The sequence below is a fragment of the Microtus oregoni genome, unplaced genomic scaffold (assembly GCF_018167655.1).
Source record: "Microtus oregoni isolate MIOR12 unplaced genomic scaffold, Mior012 000019F_ref0000042, whole genome shotgun sequence".
Classification (NCBI taxonomy): domain Eukaryota; kingdom Metazoa; phylum Chordata; class Mammalia; order Rodentia; family Cricetidae; genus Microtus; species Microtus oregoni.
Window position 1 is genome coordinate 7,740,350 of NW_024543078.1, and position 24,131 is coordinate 7,764,480.

The 24,131-nt window shown below is 39.3% G+C and overlaps 1 pseudogene; it reads left to right on the forward strand.

The window, feature by feature from the left end:
• The window catches only part of LOC121459753, a 29,175-nt pseudogene extending 8,208 nt beyond the window's left edge, over window positions 1-20,967 (forward strand).
• Window positions 20,968-24,131: the final 3,164 nt, after the last annotated feature.

Consider the following 24,131-nt stretch of genomic DNA (forward strand, 5'->3'; position numbering starts at 1 on the left):
ATTACTCCATCCCTAAGAGAGGTGGTCCTGTCACTCACAGCTTTTTAGATAATTAGCCTTCAGACAGAAGCCCTAGGCTAATCCATCAACAGAGTGGGAGGACACTTCCGGTCTACCATGCTTCAGGCTAAGAGGTCCAGGGTCTGTGGTTGTGGGGCTCTGGTGTTCCTGTGTGTTTGCATGTGATCTGCTGCCAAGAACTGTGAGGAGAGCAGGGAGAACTCTGAATTCACACTAAAGTCTTCACAAGGGGAGGAGCTACGGGAGCACTTCTAGTGTTTCTCCAGGGTAGGGGGCGCTGATGGGAAGCCATGGCCAGACTTCCTGTCTGATGCCATACTGTTTGGTTCCCTGAGGTCTTCAACCCTTACCTCTCAGTAACTTAGTTGCAGTTGTTGGTGTTTACAGAGCATGGGGGACAGGAACTCTTGTGTAAAAACATCCTTGTTGCTGACATAACCATGCAGTGAGCCTCAGCTGCTTGCCGACCCCTTGTTTCTCTAGTAACTTCTTGAAGTTCTACACTTGGAATTGAGGATTCAGGTGTAGGGTCCATCTGCTAATTCCGTTCATTGCTTGAAGTCTGTTATTAATACATTGGCACGTTGATGCCGTGGTGATACTGTCTACGTGTCTTAGTAAGGCCAAGCTTACTGGGTTTCCTGGCCACATTTGTTAAGAATTGACTCAATTTTATTTGAAGTTTCTTCTCATGTTGTGATGATCTCTGCTTTTTCTCAGATAGTGCAGTCTTCATTGCAGTTGTATGCTGAGTTTTGAAGTCAGTCAGTATCACTGTCACTGTGTGCACCATTTATTCAGTCTTACGTTGTTCATTTTGTCTTTCATGATGACCTTTTGTCATCAGTTTTCTGGTTGTAGTAGAATAAATTGTTAGGCATTTTATTGAATTCTTCCTGAAACGATAGTTTAAATTCTGTATTGTTGTAATATACTGTTGACGTCATAGCCAAGAAGGCAGCAAACCACAAGATTGTTTTTCACTCAAAGTTAGCCCAGCTCACTGCCGAGGCATTCTAGCCCTCCATCTTATACATGTCCAAGTGAGATCTACACTTCTCCAAGGTTCAGTGTGCGCTGTCACACCCTTCTCTTTAAAAAGACGCTTTTGTGAGGTAAGCATGATATAGGAGGAGATGTGACCTATGGCCATGGCTGGTGGGCCCTACACAACTAAAGAATAGAGGACAGAAATCCGTGGCCTTGGGTAGAGAGAGTAGAGTCCATCCATGTGTCCTACCACACAGACTGTACTGTGGAAGCCCGAGTGTTGTCATCCAGGTCTTTCACATTCTTCCCAGTACCCAAACACAAGTTGTCACTTGGCCCCATTTTATCCCAATTGATTATGGTCTCTGCTGTGATCACACAGGTTTCTGACTTTCCATTTTGGCTGTAATTGAAGACTTTCAGATTTTATCTTGTTCAAATAGTCAAATTTAGATGTGCAGTAATCTTGTGAGGCACTTCTAACCAGTTAGAATGCAGCTCCAGGGTGGCATCATGTGCAGCAGTCACACTTAACCTCGCCAAGGGATGGATTTCATTGCCTCTACTAGACCTGATGAAGGTTTCCCAGGTTCTCTGAGGGAACTGGGTAGGGAGGGAAACAAGGGATAATGTCATGCACTCAGAGAAAAGAAGAGATGTAAACTTGAGTTTGGAGGCTTTGCATTGTTTAAGCTCTTCTTAGATGGGGCATGAAATATTTTAGTAAGGAATCCTTTAACTAGCCAGAGAAGTTGGCTCTCTCCCCCAGTGGGAAGAAATCCTTCTCTCTCTCTCTCTCTCTCTCTCTCTCTCTCTCTCCCTCCTTTCAACCCTCCCTCCCTTCCTCCCTCAATGGACTTCAATTCTTTTCCTTTAAAGATCTTTCTTCTTTAGCTTGTGTTCCTGTCAGGTTTAATATTTGCTCAACACCCTTAGGCTCCTGTCACCAAATTTTTGGTGTCCAGTGAGTGGAACTAATGGTGTAATATTAAGAGGGATGCCCTTGTGCAAGTAGGTATGTCTTGTTTGTATAGCTCCTTGCGGTAGTTGGGCTTGAGATTTCACAATACAAGTGGAAGGCAAGTGTTTTCTTTCTGCCTTCCTGCATATCAGGATGTAGCACTCAGCCCCATGCATGCCCACTGAGGCTTCCTTTCAAGGTGATAATGGACTAACCCTCTGCCACTGTAATCCATCCCAAAATTTAATGCCTTCCATTATAAGAATTGCCTTGGTCATAGTGCTTCTTCACAGCAATATAACAGTCACTAAGACAGGTTTGTGTAATATTTTGGTGCATTATTTTGCTGTATTCTGCCCTTTTCCTGTGAAATTTAATATGGCTAATTGAGAGAACCATGGACTGATTTCTTGACCAAACATTTTATCTGCAATATGGTTATTTCTAGAAAGTCTTTAATTTCTTTTTTTTAAATATTTATTTATTTATTTATTATGTATACAATATTCTGTCTGTGTGTATGCCTGCAGGCCAGAAGAGGGCATTACAGACCCCATTACAGATGGTTGTGAGTCACCATGTGGTTTTTGGGAATTGAACTCAGGACCTTTGGAAGAGCAGGCAATGCTCTTAACCTCTGAGTCATCTCTCCAGCCCCCAAAGTCTTTAATTTCTTACTTTATTTCTATCTTGTTCCCTTATTTATTTTGTAGAGAGGTGTTGAGGTTCCACAAGTTTATAAGCATTCTAATGTTTCTACTGTTATTGATATCCAACTTTAATCTGTGATGGTCTGATGGGATGCAGCAGTTATTTCAGTTTTCTGGTATTTGTTGAGACTTGCTTTGTATCCGAATTTGTAGCCAATCTTGGATAAAGTTCCATGAGGTGCTGAGAAGGTCTCTTCTTTTGTGTTTGTGTGAAATGGTCTGTAAATATTCGTTAAGTCCCTCTGTTAGCTCCATTTGGTTTATAATATCTGTTAGCTCTGTTTAGTTTTTGTCTAGGTTACCTTTCTATGGGGGAGAATGGAGTATCAATATCTCCCACTATCAGTTTGTGAGCTGTAGTATTGTTTATTTTTTATTTTTAACTAATGAAGGCACCCCTTTGTTTGGGGAATACATGTTAAGAATTGAAACATCTGCTTGGTAGATTTTTTCCATTGCTGAATATATAGTTTCCTTCCCTGTAGGCTGAGGCTGTTCATTCATTTCCTAGCTTCCCAGACCTGAAATAATCACATAGAAACTGTATTATTATAACCCTGCTTGGCCTATTAGCTCATGCTTCTTTTTGGCTAGCTGTTATATCTTAAATTAACCCATTTCTATTAATCTGTGTATTGCCATATGGTTGAGGCCTACTGGTAAGGTTTTGTCCAGTGTCTGTCTCTTGCAGCAGCTACATGGTTTCTCTCTGACTCCAGCTACTCTTTCCTCTTCTGTCTGCTTGGAACTCCTGCCTTGCCCTATTCTGCACTGCAATAGGCGGAAAGCAACTTCTTTATTAACCAGTGGTATTCACAGCATACAGAGGGGAACCTTTTCTGTCTAAATAAAAAGGAAGGTTTTAACTTTAACATAGTAAAATTACATATAACAAAACAGGTATCAAGCAAGAATTACAGTCACAATATTTATATCTACTTTATCTTTTATCATAACTAAGGAAAACTATAATTATAATCATCTATTCTTCAACTCCATCAAAGACTCCAGAAGGAATTAATATAACCTAAGTAAACAGGAAGCATTGTAAGCAACTTCCAAAACTCTAGAATTGACAGGGACATCTCACTATGTGGATAGTCACCCAAAGTTTTTTTGCAACGTTGGGGCATCCATTTTCAGCTTACAGGTCCATAATATCTGGCAGAATTTTTTATGAAGCAGGAAATTTCAAAAAACAGTTCCACCTACTTTGGCAGTTTGTCAGTCACTTTCTTTTGTGTCCTGCAGAATGTCTGTCAGACTCTCATGAAAAGGAATCTTGAAGAACTGTTTCACCTTTAGACAACTTCAGCAGTCATTTTTCTGTGGATCCTGCATGTCCAGTTCATACAACATAACATCAAGCAGTCCAGGCAAGAGCAGTTTCTTGCCCAAATGGCTAACCAACTCCATAAGGATCTTCTTCGATGCCTATCATCCTCTTGAAGTAGCTTGGTGCTGCTAGGAGCAGATGTGTTTCACTGTCATGAAAAGTCCTAAGTTTTAAAAAAAAATTTTTAAGTGCCATATTTTGTAAGTCTTTGAAAGGTTTGAAGCATAACTATCCATCTGAAATATACCTCTGTATATCTAGAAAACCTAACTAACATGACTACAAACTTAACTATTATAGATGATTATCTATTAACCTGTATTTCTTAGTTATACATTACCTTTTTAAATGAGCTTCACAAACACAATATCTTAATCAAGAGCAGAAATATATACATAACAAAGCTGACCTTAAATTTGTATCAGTAAACCAAGATTCATACTAATGCAAAGTATTTATATCATATCCCCCTTTAAATGTAAATAAACATTTATAAACAATATTTGGGAATTTGGGCATAGTTCCCTCCAAACTACTTCCTGCTTTTTGTTGGGTGAAGTATTTTTTAGGGTTCATGCCAAGAAATTCTTATTAAGCAAGGCAAAGAGATAGGTAGCTGAATCTGAATTGGACAGAAACAGTAGCAGGCAGCCTGGTAACTATTCAAGAGGAAAAAGAGGTATGTATTAGAATGAGCTGGAATATGTTGATAAGTTCTATCTGGGTATTTTGATTAGTTTAGTCAAAATAATGAATTTCATTCACTGGAGCTTGATGTTTTAATAGTTGGATCTTGGTGATCTGTTGCTGAAGGAAGCTGTTAATTCATTCCTGGGTGTTCAAGCCCGAAATAATCACACAGAAACTATATTATTTAAATCACTGCTTGGCTAATGACTTAAGCATATTGCTAGCTAGCTCTTATATCTTTGGTTAATGCATTTTTATTATTTTATATTTTACCATGAGGCTTGTGGCCTACCAGCAAGGTTCCAGCTGGTGGCTCACATTTTTTTCCTCTGGCGGCTCCATGGCAACTCTGCTGGGCAGGACAGAAAACCTCAGTCAATGAATGGTACCCAACATGTAGACAACTGCATCCACATAAAGCCTGAGAGAGCTTGGGAATTTATTCTAGATAGAGAAGAATAGAGTTAAACATGGCTTCTTGATAGCAGCACTTTCTCAGGTGGGCCATACTTGCTAGAGGCAAACACTCTCATTTAAGATAGACTTCCTGGCTCAGCTTTAGGTGTAAAACCTTGCAGCTCTTTTAAGAGGTCCTGCCATGAAATGGTGTTGATGAGAAGCTGGCTGCATGCTTTTTGGTGGTGGCAGGGACCTTGAAATGCCATAGAATTGTGGCAATAAACATGTCTCCGACTGGTACTGCTTCCATAAGTCTGGAATCTCAGAAAGCTAAGGAATGGACTGGATCCAGCCATCAAAGCCATGACTTTAATCCTAGCCATATTGCCTAGCAAATTAAAGTGTTGTAAGAAAAAGAGATGTAGAGTAAAGATAGATTCAAAGGCAAAGAAAAACTAAATGGTTTACAGTGTGTTTAATTATATATGTAGGCTTGGAAGACAAAGGAAAATGATAAATTCCTTAAAATAAAAAGAAAGAGAGTAGTTGGGTATGGTGGCACACACCTTTAATCCCAGCACTTGGGAGGCAGAGGCAGGCAGATCTCTGAGTTCAAGGACAGTTTGGTCTATGGAGTGAATTCCTGGACAGGCAAAGATACACAGAGAAACCTAGTCTCAAAAAAACAAAACTTAAAAATAAAAATAAAAGAAATAGAGTTTAAAATAAGGCCACATAGCCGGGCGATGGTGGCGCACGCCTTTAATTCCAGCACTCGGGAGGCAGAGGCAGGCAGATCTCTGTGAGTTCGAGACCAGCCTGGTCTACAGAGCTAGTTCCAGGACAGGCTCCAAAGCCACAGAGAAACCCTGTTTCAAAAAAAAAAAATAAGGCCACATAAAGATGGAAAATACACAGAGTGTCTGGATACTGTATGTTATTGTGTTGTCTTTGAATTGTTTGATGGCTGAGGAAGGAACAACATCTGCTAAAAGACATTTGTTTATAAACGCTGCTGAATTAGTCAAAGATAGGTATTTTGGAAATACCTTGACTTCAAAATTGAAGTCAAAATATGTTACTTTAGAGAAGAGATTTTGCTTTTGTTTCCCCAGGAAATGAGAGGCTGTGGATTCATTCTGAGTTGAGAAAAATCAGGTTTGATCAGGAAGACTACCTGAGAAATCTGTGGTAGGAACGGATGGCCCAGATGTCTGAGTTCTGCATCCAGAACAGATTCAGGACTGCTGCCTGAGATGATCAAGCCTCATAGGATAATCCAGTCATGACTTGATAATTCTAAATTGTCTTTAGATTCCCATAAGATTATCAGCACCCCCAATCAGCAGGAAGTAGTCTGGAATACTATGCCCACATTCCCAAAAAATAGACTATGTATACTTTCCTTTGTTTAGAATGTTGGTTACAAGTTGTTATGGATAATGGTCAGGAGAAAAGCTAAACAAAGGATATTAGATTCAGAGTTCTTGTTTTAAAAATAATGGGGCTGCTGTGGGACAGTGATCTTTTATCTTGTCACTTGTATTATTTTTAATAAAATGCTGATTAGCCAGTAGCCAGGCAGGAAGTGTAGGTGGGGCAACCAGACAGGAAGTAGAGGCAGGGCAACGGCAATTCTGGGAAGAGGGAAGTTTAAGTCCGCAGTTGTGGCCCAGCCTCAGGAAGCAAGATATGACTGCCTCGCTGAAAAAGGTTATCAAGCCAAAAAAGGTACCAAGTCACATGGCTGACTCAGACAAGAATTATGAGCTAATGTAATGTAAGAATTAGTAAATAAGAAGCCTGAGCTAATGGCATCTTTCTCCTTTGGAAACTACGTGGCATCTCATGTAGGAGGGTCTTCTATATATCTGTTGCTTTCATTGGTTAATTAATAAAGAAACTGCTTGGCCTGATAGGTCAGAACATAGGTAGGAGAGGAAGACAGAACAGAGACAGGCAGATGCCATGATTCTCCAACCTGAGATGGATGTAGGTTAGGATCTTTCCTGGTAAGCCACAGCCTCTTGGTGCTACACAGATTTAATGGAAATCGGTTAATCAAGATGTAAGAGTTAGCCAATATGAGTATAGAAATAATGGGCTAGGTAGTGTTTAAATGAATACAGTTTCCATGTAATTATTCTGGGGCTAAGCTAGCCATGTGGGAGCCGGGCGGGATGAAAAGCAGGCCTGCTCGCCTCATCACTACGGGCATCTCTCTAACTCTGCCTCCTTCCTCCCTGCATTCAGTTTAGTTTTCCTGCCTATCTATATTCTTCCCTGTGATAGGTCAAAGGAGCTTCTTTATTAAGCAATAGTAATAAAACATATTCACAGCATATAGAGGGGAATCCCACATGATCCCTACATTAAGGCTGAGCAAGGTATCCCACTTTAGGGAATGGGCTCCAAAAAGCCTGTTCATGCACCAGGAATAGATCCTGGACCTACTGCCAACGGCCCCACAAACAGACCAAGCTGAAAAACTGTCACCCACATGCAGAGGGCCTAGTTTAGTCCCATGTAGGCTCCCCAGCTGTTGGGCCAGAGTTCATGACATGCCACCTGCTTGGGTAGCTGTCTCTGGGTTTCCCCATCATGATCTTTACCTGCCTTGCTTATATATCCCTTCTTCTCTCTCTTCAAATGGACTTCAAGAGCTGGACCCATTCCTTGTCTGCAGATCTCTGTATTTGCTTTCATCAGTTACTAGATGAAGTTACTATGATAACAATTATGGTAGTCACTAATCAATTTGAATGTTTCCTGTCACCTACTTCTCCTGAGTGAATTTGCTTCTTTTTGTTCTTGGACTTTCAGGTGTATTGTTAGGTCACTATTGTGAGATTTCTCCAAATTCTTTATGTAGGCACTTAGTGCTATGAACTTTCCTTTTAGCACTGCTTTCATAGTGTTCATGTGTTTGCGTATGTTGTGCATTTAGTTTTATTGAATTCCAGGGAGTCTTTGATTTTTTTTTTATTTCTTACTTTACCCAGGGGGATTCAGTTGAACATTGTTCAATTTCCATGAGTTTTTGGGCTTTCTGTAATGTGCATTGTTTTATTCTAACTTTAACCCATGGTGGTCCAGTGAAATACAAAGGGTTATTCCAATTTTTGATTCTGTTGAGATTTTCCTTGTTACTGAGTATGCGGTCACCTTTAGGGATGGTTCCATAAGGTGCTGAGAAGAAGATATATTCTTTGTTGTTTGGGTGGAATCTTTTTATAAATGTCTGTTAAGTCCATTTGAGTCATGACATCTGTTAATTCTCTTATTTCTCTGTTAAGTTGCTATGTGGCAGACCTGTCCATTGGTGAGAACAGGTTGTTGAAGTCTTCCACTCTTTGTGTGGTTTGATGTGTGATTTAAGCTTTATTAATGTTTCATTTACAAATATGCATGCCCTTGTATTTGGGGAATAGATATGTTCAGCATTGAAACTTCATGTTGATGGATTTTTTTGTTTGATAATTTTGAAATGTCCATCACCATACCTTTTGATCAAGCTTAGTTTGAACTCTATTTGTTTATATATTAGGATATCTGCACCAGCTTATTTCTTAAGTCCATTTGATTAGAAAAATTTTTCCCCAACAATTTACTCTGTGGTAATGTCTGTCTAAAACCTGGCTTTCAGAGTCTCCATTGAGAAGTCAGGTGTTATTCTGATTAGTCTGTATTTATTACTTTTTTTTTTCTTCTTTAGCTCTTAATATTCTTTCTTTATTCTGTATGCTTAGTGTTTTGACTTTTTTCTGTCCAGTCTATTAGGTGTTCTGTAAGCTTTTTGTATCTCCATAGGGATATCCTTCTTTAGGCTGGAAAAGTTTTCTTCTGTGATTTTATTGTATTTTCTGTGCCTTTGAGCTGGTATTCTCTTTCTTCTTTCCCTATTATTCTTAGGTTTTGTCTTTTCATGGTGTCTCATATTTCCTATATGTTTTGTGTTAAGGATTTCTTGGACTTAACCTTTTCTTTTACCAATGAATCACTTTTCTCTATCTTATCTTTAATGCCTGAGAGTCTCTTCCATCTTTTGCATTCTGTTGCTTATGCTTGCATATGTAGTTCTTGTTCATTTACCCAGATTTTTCATTTTCAGAATTCACTCAAATTGTGTTTTATTTCCTCTATTTGAATTTTTAAATCCTGAATTGTTTCCTTCACCTGTTTGACTCCTTTTTTTTTTCTCTTTGGTTTCTTGGATTTCTTTTTTTTAATTAATTAATTTATTTATTTTTTAATTGAAAAAAAAAATTTCCGCCTCCTCCCAGCCTCTCACTCCTCCCCCCTCCCCACTCCTCTCCCCCTCCCTCTTCAGTCTGAAGAGCAGTCAGGGTTCCCTGCCCTGTGGAAAGTCCAAAGTCCTCCCCCCTCAATCCTGGTCTAGGAAGTTGAATATCCAAACTGGCTAGGCTCCCACAAAGCCAAAACATGAAGTAGGATCAAAACCCAGAGCCATTGTCCTTGGCTTCTCAGCAGCCCTCATTGTCCACCATATTCAGAGAGTCCGGTTTTATCCCATGCTTTTTCAGTCCCAGTCCAGCTGGCCTTGGTGAGATCAGCCCCACTGTCTCCGTGGGTGGGTGCACCCCTTGTGGTCCTGACTTCTTTGCTCATGTTCTCCCTCCTTCTGCTCCTCATTGGGACCTTGGGAGCTCGGTCCGGTGCTCCAGTGTGGGTCTCTGTCTCTATCTCCATCCATCGCCAGATGAAGGTTCTATGGTGATATGCAAGATATTCATCAGTATGGCTATAGGATAGGATCATTTCAGGTTCCCTATCCTCAGCTGCCCAGGGAACTAACTGGGGACCTCGCCTTGGGCACCTGGGAGCCACTCTAGGTCCAAGTCTCTTGCCAACCCTAAGATGGCTCCCTTAATTAAGATATGTGCTTCCCTGCTCCCCATCCAATCTTCTTTTATCCCAATCATCCCGTTTCCCCAAGTTCTCCCCATCCTACCCTTCTCACTTTTCTCTCCCCCTCTCCCCTCACCCCCCTCCCACCCCACCCCCAAGATCCCGATTTTTTGCCCGGCAATCTTGTCTAGTTCCCATACCCAGGAGGATAGCTATATGTTTTTCTTTGGGTTCACCTTCTTCTCTAGCTTCGTTAGGATAACAAATTATAGACTCACAGACCTTTATTTATGGCTAGAACCCAATTATGAGTGAGGATATCCCTTGTTCATCTTTTTGGGTCTGGGTTACCTCACTCAGGGTAGTATTTTCTATTTCCATCCATTTGCATGCAAAATTCGAGAAGTCATTTTGAGTAGTACTCTAATGTGTATATATTCCACATTTTCTTCATCCATTCTTCCATTGAAGGACATCTAGGTTGTTTCCAGGTTCTGGCTATTACAAATAGTACTGCATGAACATAGTTGAACAAATACCCTCGTAATATGTATGGGCATCTCTTGGGTATATTCCCAAGAGTGGTATTGCTGGGTGCAGAAGTAGGTTGATCCCAAATTTCCTGAGAAACCGCCACACTGATTTCCAAAGTGGTTGCACCAGCAATGGATGAGGGTTCCCCTTCCTCCACAGCCTCTCCAGCAAAGGCTATCATTGGTGTTTTTGATTTTAGCCAATCTGACAGGTGTAAGATGATATCTCAAAGTTGTTTTGATTTGCATTTCCCTGATCGCTAAGGAAGTTGAGCATGACCTTAAGTGTCTTTTGGCCATTTGAACTTCTTCTGTTGAGAATTCTCTGTTCAGATCAGTGCCCCATTTTTTAATTGGGTTAATTAGCATTTTAAAATCTAGTTTCTTGAGTTCTCTATATATTTTGGAGATCAGACCTTTGTCTGTTGCGGGGTTGGTGAAGATCTTGTCCCAGTCAGTGGGTTGCCTTTTTGTCTTAGTGACAGTGTCCTTTGCTTTACAGAAGCTTCTCAGTTTTAGTAGGTCCCATTTATTCAATGTTGCCCTTAATGTCTGTGCTGCTGGTGTTATACCTAAGAAGTGATCGCCTGTGCGCATATGTTGTAGGGTACTGCCCACTTTCTCAACTATCAGGTTCAGTGTGTTCAGATTGATATTGAGGTCTTTGATCCATTTGGACTTGAGTTTTGTGTATGGTGATAGATAATGGGTCTATTTTCATTCTTCTACAGGTTGACATCCAGTTATGCCAGCACCATTTGTTGAAGATGCTTTCTTTCTTCCATTGTATACTTTTAGCTCCTTTATCGAAAATGAGGTGATCATAGGTTTGTGGGTTAAAATCTGGGTCTTCTATATGATTCCATTGGTCAACTTCCCTGTTTTTATGCCAATACCACACTATTTTCATTACTGTGGCTCTGTAACAGAGTTTGAAGTCAGCGATGGTAATGCGTCCAGAAGTTCCTTTTTTTGTATAAGATTGTTTTGGCTATCCTGGGTTTTTTGTTTTTCCATATAAACTTGATTATTGTCCTCTCCAGATCTGTGAAGAATTTTGATGGGACCTTGATGGGGATTGCATTGAATCTATAAATTGCCTTTGGTAGAATTGCCATTTTTACTATGTTGATCCTCCCAATCCAAGAGCAAGGGAGATCCTTCCATTTTCTGGTATCCTCTTCAATTTCTTTCTTTAATGCCTTAAAGTTCTTGTCAAATAGATCTTTCACTTCCTTGGTTAGAGTTACCCCAAGATATTTTATGCTGTTTGTGGCTATCGTGAAAGGTGATGCTTCTCTGATTTCCCTCTCTGCTTCCATATCCTTTGTGTATAGGAGGGCGACTGATTTTTTGGAGTTGATCTTGTATCCTGCCACATTACTAAAGGTGTTTATCAGTTGTAGGAGTTCTTTGGTGGAGTTTTTGGGGTCGCTTATGTACACTATCATATCATCTGCAAATAATGAAAGTTTAACCTCTTCCTTCCCAATTCGAATCCCCTTGATCCCCTTATGTTGTCTTATTGCTATTGCTAAAACCTCAAGCACTATAATGAAGAGGTATGGAGAGAGTGGACAGCCTTGCCGTGTTCCTGATTTTAGTGGGATGGTTTTGAGTTTCTCTCCATTTAGTTTGATGTTAGCTGTCGGTTTGCTGTAAATAGCTTTTATCATATTTAGGTATGACCCTTGTATCCCTAATATCTCCAAGACTTTTATCATAAAGGGATGTTGAATTTTGTCGAAAGCTTTTTCAGCATCTAATGATATGATCATATGTTTTTTTTTCTTTCAGTTTATTTATATGATGGATTACATTGGTAGATTTTCGTATGTTGAACCAGCTCTGCTTCTCTGGGATGAAGCCTACTTGATCATAATGGATAATTTTTCTAATGTGTTCTTTGATACGGTTTGCCAGTATTTTGTTGAGGATTTTTGCGTCCATGTTCCTGAGTGAGATAGGCCTGTAATTCTCTTTCTTGGTTGAGTCTTTGTGTGATTTTGGTATCAGAGTGACTGTAGCTTCATAAAAGGAATTTGGCAACGCCTCTTCTGTTTCTATATTGTGAAATACATTAAGGATTATAGGTATTAGGTCTTCTTGGAAGTTCTGGTAGAATTCCGCATTGAAACCATCTGGTCCTGGGCTTTTTTTGGTAGGGAGGTTTTTGATAACAGCTTCTAATTCTTCGCGACTAACAGGTCTATTTAGATTGTTCACCTGGTCCTGCTTTAACTTTGGTATATGGTATTTATCTAAAAAAGTGTCCATTTCTTTTACATTTTCCAGTTTTGTGCCATACAGGCCTTTGTAGTAAGATCTAATGATTCTTTGAATTTCCTCTGTGTCTGTGGTTATGTCTGCCTTTTCATTTCTGATCTTATTAATTTGCATATTCTCTCTCTGTTGTTTGATTAGTTTGGATAGGGGTTTATCAATCTTGTTGATTTTCTCCAGGAACCAGCTTTTTGTTTCATTGATTCTTTGGATTGTTTTCTGTGTTTCTATTTTGTTGATTTCTGCCCTCAGTTTGATTATTTCCAGTCTTCTACTCCTCCTAGGTGAGTCTCCTTCTTTTTTTTTCTAGAGTTTCAGGTGGGCTGTTAAGTCTCCAATGTGAGCTTTCTCTGTTTTCTTCAAGTGGGCACTTAGTGCTATGAACTTTCCTCTCAGGACTGCTTTCATAGTGTTCCATAAGTTTGAGTAGGTTGTTTCTTTATTTTCATTGAATTCAAGGAAGACTTTGATTTCTTTCTTTATTTCTTCCTTGATCCAGGTGTGCTTCAGTAGTTGACTGTTCAGTTTCCATGAGTTTGTAGGCTTTCTGGGGGTAGCATTGTTGTTGAATTCTACCTTTAATCCGTGGTGATCTGATAAGTCGCAGGAGGTTACGAATATTTTTTTTGTAACTGTGTAAGTTTGCTTTGTTACCGAGTATGTGGTCAATTTCGGGAAGGTTCCATGAGCTGCAGAGAAGACGGTATATTCTTTCCTATTTGGGTGGAATGTTCTATAGATGTCTGTTAAGTCCATTTGATTCATTACCTCCATTAATTCTCTAATTTCTCTGTTAGGTTTCTGTCTGATTGACCTGTCCATTGATGAGAGAGGAGTGTTGAAGTCTCCTACTATTAGTGTGCGCGGTTTGATGGCAGCCTTGAGTTTTAGCAATGTTTCTTTTATGTACGTGGGTGCTTTTATATTAGGGGCATAGATGTTCAGGATTGAGACTTCATCCTGATGAATTGTTCCTGTTATGAGTATAAAATGTCCCTCTCTATCTCTTCTGATTGATTTAAGTTTGAAGTCAACTTTGTTAGAAATTAGTATGGCCACACCTGCTTGTTTCTTGGGTCCATTTGCTTGATAAGCCTTTTCCCAGCCCTTTACTCTGAGTAGGTGCCTGTCTTTGTGGTTGAGGTGTGTTTCTTGTAAACAGCAGAAAGTTGGATCCTGTTTTCGTATCCAATCTTTTAGCCTGTGCCTTTTTATAGGTGAGTTGAGTCCATTGACATTAAGTGATATTAATGACCAGTGGTTGTTAACTCCGGTCACTTTTTTAGTAGTAGAGTTTGTGTGTTTCCCTTCTTTGAGTTGTGCTGGTGAAGGGTCTCTAGAAGTTTGAGTTATTGTGGTCATTGTTGGACTCCTTGGTTTGTGATTTTCCTTCTATTACTTTCTGTAAGGCTGGATTTGTGGCTAAATATTGTTTAAATTTGTTTTTATCCTGGAAAATTTTGTTTTCTCCATTTATAGTGAATGAAAGCTTGGCTGGGTATAATAGTCTGGGCTTGCATCCATGGTCTCTTAGTTTCTGCAGTACATCTATCCAGGAACTTCTGGATTTCCAGGTGTAAGTCTGCTAGGTTTACCTTTATAAGTAACTTGACCTTTTTCCTTTGCAGCTCTTAATATTCTTTCTTTATTCTGTATGTTTGTGTTTTGATTATTATATGGCGAGGAGATATTTTTTTTTTTGGTCCAGTCTATTCGGTGTTCTGTATTCTTCTTGAACCTTCAAAGGAATATCTTTCTTTAGGTTGGGAAAGTTTTCTTCTGTAATTTTATTAAATATATTTTCTGGACCGTTGAGCTGTACTTCTTCTCCTTCTTCTATCCCTATTATTCTTAGGTTTTGTCTTTTTATTGTGTCGCAGATTTCCTGAATGTTTTGTGATGAGAATTTGTTGGTTTTGCTGTTTTCTTTGATCAGTGTGTTTATTTTCTCTATGGTATCTTCAGTGTCTGACATTCTTTCTTCTATCTCTTGTAATCTGTTGGTAGTACTTGTCTCTGTAGTTCCTGTTCGTTTACCCAGATTTTCCATCTCCATCCTTCCCTCAGTTTGTTTATTCTTCATTACTTCCATTTCATTCTTCAAGTCTTGAACCGCTTCCCTTACCTGTTAGATTGCTTTTTCTTGTTTCTCTCGGTTTTCTAGGGTATCTTTGAGCGATTTATTCATTTCCTCTACCTTTTTGTTTGTAATCTCTAATTGTTTATGGCAGTTTTTCATGTCCTGTTTAAGGTCTTCTATTATTTTCATATAGTTCACTTTTGAGTCGATTTCTTCTAATTCTTCTGGAGTAGGGTATACAATTCTTCTTATTTTGGGATCCCTGGATTCTGGTGATGTCATGTTGCCTTTCAGGTTGTTGGAGGAATTCTTGCATTGGCGCCTTCCCATCTCTTCCTTTAAATGGAGCCAGGAGAGTCCTGGTGTCTTGGTCTAGTCTTTGCTGTGATTGACTCTCTGGGTGTATCTCTTCAGTGTAGAAGCAGGAACTGTTCCCGTCCAGATGGAACTACTTAGCACCAAAACATGGACACCTGGTAGTCCAATGACCCGAGGACAAAAGGGGGAACTTGGGGGGCAGAGTGGGGACGGGTAGAACACAGGACACCCTGCCGCACAAGCTGAACGTGCACGTGCTCCCTTTCCGGGGGTCCTTGAGGCCTGCCCCGTAGGTAGGCGCTCACCGCTCTGGGTTGGTAGCCTTAGTGTAGGAGCAGAAAACTGTTCTTGAGCAAAGGACCTTGCAGTAAACGCAGACTTGGGGGGCGGTTGTCATGCGTAAGAAAGACAGCCCTGCAGAAGGAGCTGGGGGAGGGGGGTTTGTGCTCTCTTCCGGGACAATCTGCCCCTGGATAGCACACACTCACCCGTCCAGATGGAATTCCTCAGCACCTAAACAGGGGCCGCCTGGTAGCCCAATGATTTGGGGACAAAAGGATGAATGGAGCAGGGGAGGGGATGGTATCCAGAAGAGCACAGGAGACCCTGGCGCAGGAGCTGAAGGTGCCCGGGGTCCCTTACAGGGGACCTTGAGGCCTGCCCGGTAGGCAGGCACTCACCGCTCTGGGTGGGTAGCCTTAGTGTAGGAGCTTAAAATTGTTCTTGAGCAAAGGACCTTGCAGAAAATGCAGACTTGGGGGGTGGGGTAGGTCGTGCGTAAGAAAGACAGCCCTGCAGAAGGAGCCCCTGGATAGCACACACTCACCTGTCCAGATGGAATTCTTCTTGGATTTCTTTAAGGAGTTTATTGATTTCTTCCAATTTTTGTTTGTCTTTTCTGTGGGGAGTGTGAGTTTTACAGCTCTGGAGCTGCAAAAATGTCCTGACTTACCAGGAAGCCAGACTATACTTAGAGCTGCAATAGGACAGCTCTGGGATGGGGGAGGTAGAGCCACAATAGGACAGCTGTGTGTGTGTGGGAGGTAGAGCTTCAGTAGGACTGCTCTGGATGAGTAGATCTGCAGTAGGACACAACTGTGGAGGGATAGAGGACAGCTCTGGAGGCTGGAGCCATAATAGGACAGCTCAGCCCTAGAGGGAAAGATGTCCTGACTTGTTGGGAAGCGAAGCTACCTGAAACTGGGGTGCAGTGTGAAATGGTCTACCGGCAGGATAGAGCAGTCCGGTTTTTCTCCTGGAGAGTCACTACAGCAGAACTCTGCTCTGTTTCCCTAAGGGGATGTCCTAGCAGAGCTATCAGCTTCTTCTCCAGACCAAGATATTACTTCTTTTGCTAACACTCTGCTAAAGGAGAAGCCTCTGCAGAAATACAGCAATCTCCTTCTGCTCTGGCTAAAAGTTGTTACTTTTTCTGCTCAGCCCTCCTAAGGGAACATCCCAGCAAGGTTCTGTTCTGTTCTGCTCAGGCTTGCTCAGTGCCCAGCCCCAAGGGACGTCCCAGCCATGCTCTTCTATTCTGCACTGGTGAATGAAGATTGCCACCCAAGACTCTTTTGAGAAAGACATTTATTAGGGAAGGAGGAGTCCAGGAGAGTGGCTGCCTTTGCCAGGGTGGTGATAACAGTCAGAAACTGAAACCACATTGTACATAAAGAATGTCTAGGAGTTGAAAAGATGGCTCCATAGAAAGAATGTATATAAACTTTGCAGAAGACAGAGTTCAGTTCCCATACCCATTTTGCCATTTCTGTTGACTAGGATCCATTCCTATTCCAGATTTGTGGGCTTTCAAAAAGCTGTAATAGCTTGTATCCTATATTCTTTTCTTTCTCCTGGGATAGTCCTGTGTTCATTTCTTGTGTGTTGTTTCTAAAGGTAGTGTTTCATATAGGCCAGGCTGCCCTCAAACTTCCTATGGCCCCAAGAGTGATTTTCAGTGTCTCATCTTACTACATCCACCTCTTCACTTGTTCCTTTCAGGAACAGGAATTGAACTGAGGGATTCACACATGCTAGGCAAGAATGCTGCCAACTGAGATATATTTATGGTCCCTTTATTCTTTTTGATTTATTAGGATTTTATGATTTACATGCTTGCATAAACTGTGTCTTCCTGGTGCTCATGCAGACCAGAAAGAGTCAGATCCCCTAGGGGTGTAGTTTCAGGTGGTTGTGAGTGACTGTCACTTGTCTGCCTGGTATTTACTGAAGTCAGAAGAGAGCATTGAGTTCTCTTGACCTGATGATAGGAATAGTTGGTAACTACAAGTGAGTGCTGAGAACTGGTCTAGGACAGGTGATCTTATGTGTTGACATATCTTTATATACTCCATCATTTTATTATTCTTTTTGGGATAAGCATTTACTCTGCTAATGTTTCTGAGAATTCTTTGATTTGACAGTCAGAACTAAACATGCATTCCTCCCTAGGAATTATTAGCCATACAGTTTATAAGGGATCACTTCAGATTTTGACTGAAAAGTACAGAGCTGGATTGAATATTTTATCTCTTTGAGTGTTTTCTATTTGTTTGATTGAGACAGTCTCAGTATGTAACTTTGACTGTCCTGGAAATCTCTACACAGACGAGGCTATCTTGGAAATCATTAAGTATCACCTGCCTTTACCTTCTGAGATTTGGGATAAAAGGTGGGCCCCAACATACCCATATTGTGTATACTTTTTTAAATTGATAAGTAAAAAAATTGTGATGTATACCAAATAGTGTTATTCTGTTTACATGTCTCTCTGTGTTTATTACTAGGCATTTCTCCTGCAATGACAGATTCTGTTTTATGGCCACAGATATGGAAGGCATGATTCTCCTTTTCTCTTTCCTTTTAAAATGTGTTGGTGACTGCCTTTGTTATTTTATGACCAATGTGACATAATGTAATGAGCACAATGAATTATGTAAATATATTCTCAATGAAATATACATTTACAATGCAGTCAGACTCAACACTTCTATTATACATATGTGGGATACTTTAGGATGCAGTGACCTATGAGGATGTGCATGTGAATTTCACTCACGAAGAGTGGACTTTGCTGGATCCTTCCCAGAAGAGTCTCTACAGAGATGTCATGGTGGAAACCTACTGGAACCTCATTTCTATAGGTAGGAATATGAGCTTTCTGTCACTTTTCAACTTATGGGACAATCCTCTCTTGATGATTGTTGCTATTCTGTGATTTTGAACATGAAAGAGAAAGAATCTAGTGAATAAATCAGACATTGTTCAATGATTTATGAAAGATAGAATATTCGACTGTGCCTAATTTCCAGTAATATATCATATACGTTTTCTGGTACTATATTTTAGGTTACAAATGGGACGACCACAATATTGAAGAAGATGATCAAAGTTCTAGAAGACATGGAAGGTAATTTTCATGTGCAAGCTGGTACATATATACCATGGAAGAAGTGTTACAACACCATGTATTTCAGTGTCAGGGACCTGATTTGAAAACCATTCCTTTAAGGATAAGATAAGGAAACAATGCTATAGCGCATGTCACAGTTTTAATCATAGCCATATGAGAAGCATTTTGTAGAATTGTCCATCCAATTATTATCATGGCCTTCAATCATCATATAAGGTATAGATGTTGATAACGCAATTACACTATGCCCAAGATCTTTTATAAGCAAAACTTCTATATTAAACCTAGTGTTCCTCATATACTTGTAGTGAGTGACTTACAATAATTTAGTGAGAAGAGCACTTTATGAGAGACAAGGAATGTATTGTGGTATAGAAACCTGAATCCATACAGCACGTCTCTGAGGCACAAAGTGTTAGACTATGTGAATGTAATGTGAAAGCCTTTTATTTGCTATTATTCCTTTAATAGGCATATCAACTGTCACTCTGGATACAAGCCATATGAGCATCAGGGATATGGAAAGAAGCAATATACCTCTTTTCCTCCTGGAACAGTTAGGAGAAATGTTGTAGTCCCCACTGCGAGAAGACGTGATGGCTGTGATACAAGTTTACACTCTCACTTTGGAGAAAACCCTTATGAGAACAAGGAATATGGAAATCCATCTGTCTGTCCTGGCTCACTTTGCTCATGCAGTGTGACTCACAGTGTATGTTATACATGCAGTCAGTGTTGTAAAACTCTGAGTTCTTCCAGTTCTTTTCAAAGACATGAAAAACCTCATATGGGAATAGGAATTGATAAGCTTGATCTTTGTACTAAGGACTTTAGCCATCCCATGTATCTTCAAATACACAAAACAACCAATAATGAAGAGAATCTCAATGAATGTGATCAACATGATAAACCCATTCAATATGATTCTACTTTACAGGTACACCAAAGAGCCCATTTGGAAGAAAAACCCTACGAATATAATCAAAGTGATAATGTTTCTGCATGTCATAGTTTTCATCAAGCACATAGAACTCATTCTAGAGAGAAAAGGTATGAATATGAGCAATGCAGTAAAGCCTTTGCAAGTCCCAGTTATCTTCAAATATATAAAACTATTTATACTGGAGAGAAACCCTATGAATGTAATCAATGTGGTAAAACCTTTATGCAGAAGAGTAATCTTCACAGGCATGAAAAAAGTCACACTGGAGAGAAACGCTATGAATGTAATCAGTGTGGTAAAGCCTTTGCACACAAGTATAAACTTCTTATTCATGAAAGAATTCATACTGGAGAGAAACCCTATGAATGTAATCAATGTGGTAAAGCCTTTGTAGAGAAGTGTAATCTTCGTAGTCATGAAAGAAGTCACACTGGAGAGAAACCCTTTGAATGTAGTCAGTGTCACAAAGCCTTTGCACAGAAGAGTTCTCTTCGCAGTCATGAAAGAGTTCATTCTGGAGAGAAACCCTATGAATGTAATCAATGTAGTAAAGCCTTTGCACAGAAGAGTAATCTTCTCATTCATGAAAGAATTCATACTGGAGAGAAACCCTATGAATGTAATCAGTGTGGTAAAGCCTTTGCTCAGAAGAGTAATCTTCTCAGTCATGAAAGAAGTCATACTGGAGAGAAACCCTATGAATATAATCAAAATGCTAACTCCTTTACACAGAAGAATAATCTTCTCATTCATGAAAGAAGTCATACAGGAGAGAAACCCTATGAATGTAATCTATGTGGTAAAGTCTTTGCAAGGAAGAGTCATCTTCTTAGTCATGAAAGAACTCATACTGGGGAAAAACCCTATGTATGTAGTCAATGTGGTAAAGCCTTTGGACATAATAGTCATCTTCACAGTCATGAAAGAATTCATACCGGAGAGAAACCCTATGAATGTAAGCAGTGTGATAAAGCATTTGCACGTAAAAGTCATCTTCATAGACATGAAAGATGTCATACTAGAGAGAAATCCTATGGATATAATCAATGTGGTAGAGACTGTGCACTTAATAGTCATCTTCAAAGAGAAGAAAACTCATACTGGAGGCAAATCTTATGAATGTAATCAATATGGTAAATTCTTTGCATGTTGCAGTATCCTTCAAAATCATAAAAAATATTCACACTGGTGAAAATCTCCGTCAACCTAATAAATGAGGTCACGCCTTGCTGTCCACAAATGAAAAAGCCTACATTTTTATCTCAGTGGTGCTTCAGTAAGATTAGTAGAGCCACTCCATAGTTAAAATATTGTCTCTTTTTAAAGTTGTAAACATTGTATTCCAAGAATACATGTTTGATAATTTGAATAATAAAATATATTTCCAATTGAAAGTGATATTTATGCTGTCATTCCATTATTTTTGGGTCATGGTACTTGGTTCTGAGGTTAAATACTTCTTATATTTTTAGAAACACAAATGATTGGCAGAGAATTTTATCAGTAAGAAAATGTGATTGCTGCTAAGCCTAATGACCTAATATTGAATTCCAGAATGGTACTAGTTTATAGAGGGATCCTTTCTCAAAATATCAAAAAAAGGGATCTGGAAAAATGGTTGCATTTCCTCAGGACCTGGGTTCAATCCCAAGCACCAACATAGAAGCTCAAAACTCTGGAAGTGTAGTTCTAGGGGATCCAACACACTTATGCAGGTATACATGCAGGCAAAACACCTTTTCATGTAAAAGAAAAATAATCATTTTTAAATGTATGTATCATATTGTGGAACTTTTTGTTGCATAATATGGGCTCATTTTCAATCATCTAAATCATTTGTTGGGATCATTCACGTCAAGAGAATTATGTTAACAACTAAAATAAGCAATGTGCAGAGTCTATTCACAAAGGGATTAAATTAATTCAATTTGTCATTGAACAAGTAGCAGAGACTTTCATCACCTCCAAATGATGAGGATGGAATAAAGGAGAATATTCATTATCTGTATTATAATGATATCTTTTGGAGCTGCAGAATTGACTCAGTAGCATTGCATCTGTAGGGCATTCAAGTTTGGTTCCTAGCACCCACATGAGGTGGCTCAGAAGTATCTGTAAATCCTGGTCCAGGTGTGATGCACTTCTTTGCCTTCCTTGGGAACCGGTTTGTTAATGTTATAAAGGTAGATATATACATACATATACGCACATGTATATGTATGTGCATATGTGTATATGTGTGTGTGTGACAAGAGAGAGACTCCATATTTTAAAAAGCTTTATTTGTGTATGTGTTATTTTTTTTAATTGCTTTTGTTCAAGTGTATTATTGGAACACTGTCCTGGTTGAAGTTATGTGAGAATTTTGAGTATTTGTGTTTATACTTCAAAGAAACAGGACAAGGCTATTGTGATGTAAGTTTCTGCAAAACACAGAATTGTTCTTTGAAAGTGTTTACTTGTTCCTTACAATATAGCAGTTAGGAGTGAGTTTACTTCTTTTTAGTCACTACTGTTTGTTGTTTTTATTCAATTAAAATATACTTTATATGTCTTCATGGAAAAAGTTGTTACTGTTCCATGTGTGCTGGAGGAAGCTGCTTGTTCATTTCCAGGCTACTCAGACCCAAAATAATTACACAGAAACTATATTATTTAAATCATTGCTTGGCCAATAGCTTAAGTGTATTGCTAGCTAACTCAAATCCTAAATTAACCCATTTCTATTAGTCTGTGTATTGCCATGTGGCTGTGGCTTACCGGGCAAAGTTCCAGTATCTTCCTTTTCTGGTGGCTACATGGCTTCCCATTGAGTCTGCCTTCTTTCTCCCAGCATTCAGTTTAGTTTTCTCACCTGTCTCTACTCTTCCCTATTACAGGCCAAAGCAGCTTCTTTATTCATTAACCAATAAAAGCAACACATATACAGAAGGACTTCCCACACCACTTCCCCTTTTCTGTCTAAATGAAAAGGAAGGTTTTAACTTTAACATAGTAAAACTACATAAAACTAAACAGGTATCAAGCAAGAATTACAGTTATAATATTTATATTTACTTTATCTTTTATTATAACTAAGGAAAATTGTAACTATCTATTCTTCACCAAAGACCCCAGAAGGATATAATATTACCTAAGTAAACAGGATGTGCATTGTAAGCAGCTTCTAGAACTTTAGAATTGATAGAGACATCTCACTACCTGGACAGTCACCCACAGTTTTTCTGTAACATTGGGGCATCCATCTTCAGCCTACAGGCCCATAGTATCCAGCAGACTTTTCCATGAAGCAGGAAATTCAAAGACATTTCTGCCTACATCAGCAATTTGTCAGTTACTTTCTTCTGTATCCTGCAGAATATCTGGCAGACTCTTTCATGAAGCAGGGACCCGAAGGACCATCTTACCTATAGGCAAGTTTTGTTATATGTAATTTTATTACGTTGAAGTTAAAACATTCCTTTTCATTTAGACATAAAAGGGGAAACAGTGTGGGACATCCTTCTGTACCAATTGAGCTTGAATTTCATCCTGGGAAAAATCACAAACATGCCCTCTCCCCATACCCAAACAGTGTTGGGGCATAAACCAGTGAATGGATTTTTCCATTAGATCTGAACAAATTATGTGGTGGTTTTTTCATGCCAAAATCTATTCACATTTTAAAAATATAAATTTTAAATAAGACATGTATGGTTATAACCCTAACTCCACCTTTTAATTTTATTTTTAATTGAGTCTTACAACTCCCATGTGCTCTTTCAAAATTCCTTGACCCTGCAAAGTACATCATCTCATATCCTTAAGATGAGTTTGTTCCAGGCTGTTATCAGGTTGTTTGCATCATTAGCTTAATGGTACCCCAGACAGTAATTATCATTTATTCAAGGCATCAATGACCAAAATCCCTTTGATGACAGGAAGAGAAATTCCCCTTTTACCTAACATTCCTGGGAGGAAACAGGGATGATGTATTCATTTCTGCAATTACTTCCTGCTGACCTCAGGATGTTGTTCTCATGGCCCTGGAAGGCTAGAATGTTAGTCAAAGGCAATGAGGAAACTTAGAAGTAGCTGGTTGATAGCCATGCTGAGAAACAGCAAACACATTGGCTGGATTGGTCCATATCAAGTTTCAGCAAGTTCAATGTTCATAGTTATTTGGAGTAAGGTGTCAGCAATTGATGTTTGGATGGATTTGTTAGCCAAATGGAAACCTGTTAAGAGATACAAACTAGGAACAGATGTTAAAATTTATTAACTTATTTTAAAATTGTAGACTCACAGTCTCAATAATTAAGGAAGGGGAAGAGTCCCAAGACCAGGAGAGAGAGAAAATACCATAATCCTTTTAATTTGAGAGAAGTGGATCCAAGTTGTGTAATTCTATCGATTTTCTAAAGCTTGTTTGAATCTTAATTTTATAAAAGGAAAACATAAAAGTTGTAGATATATTGGCATTATCAATCTACTGAAATCCATATTGTAGAAAAAGTAGGTAACAAGTATCTGTAAAATAGCTGGAATAATTCACATCCTTGGGTTTGAGCAAAAACTAGATTTGGGTTACACAGCATGTAAATCTA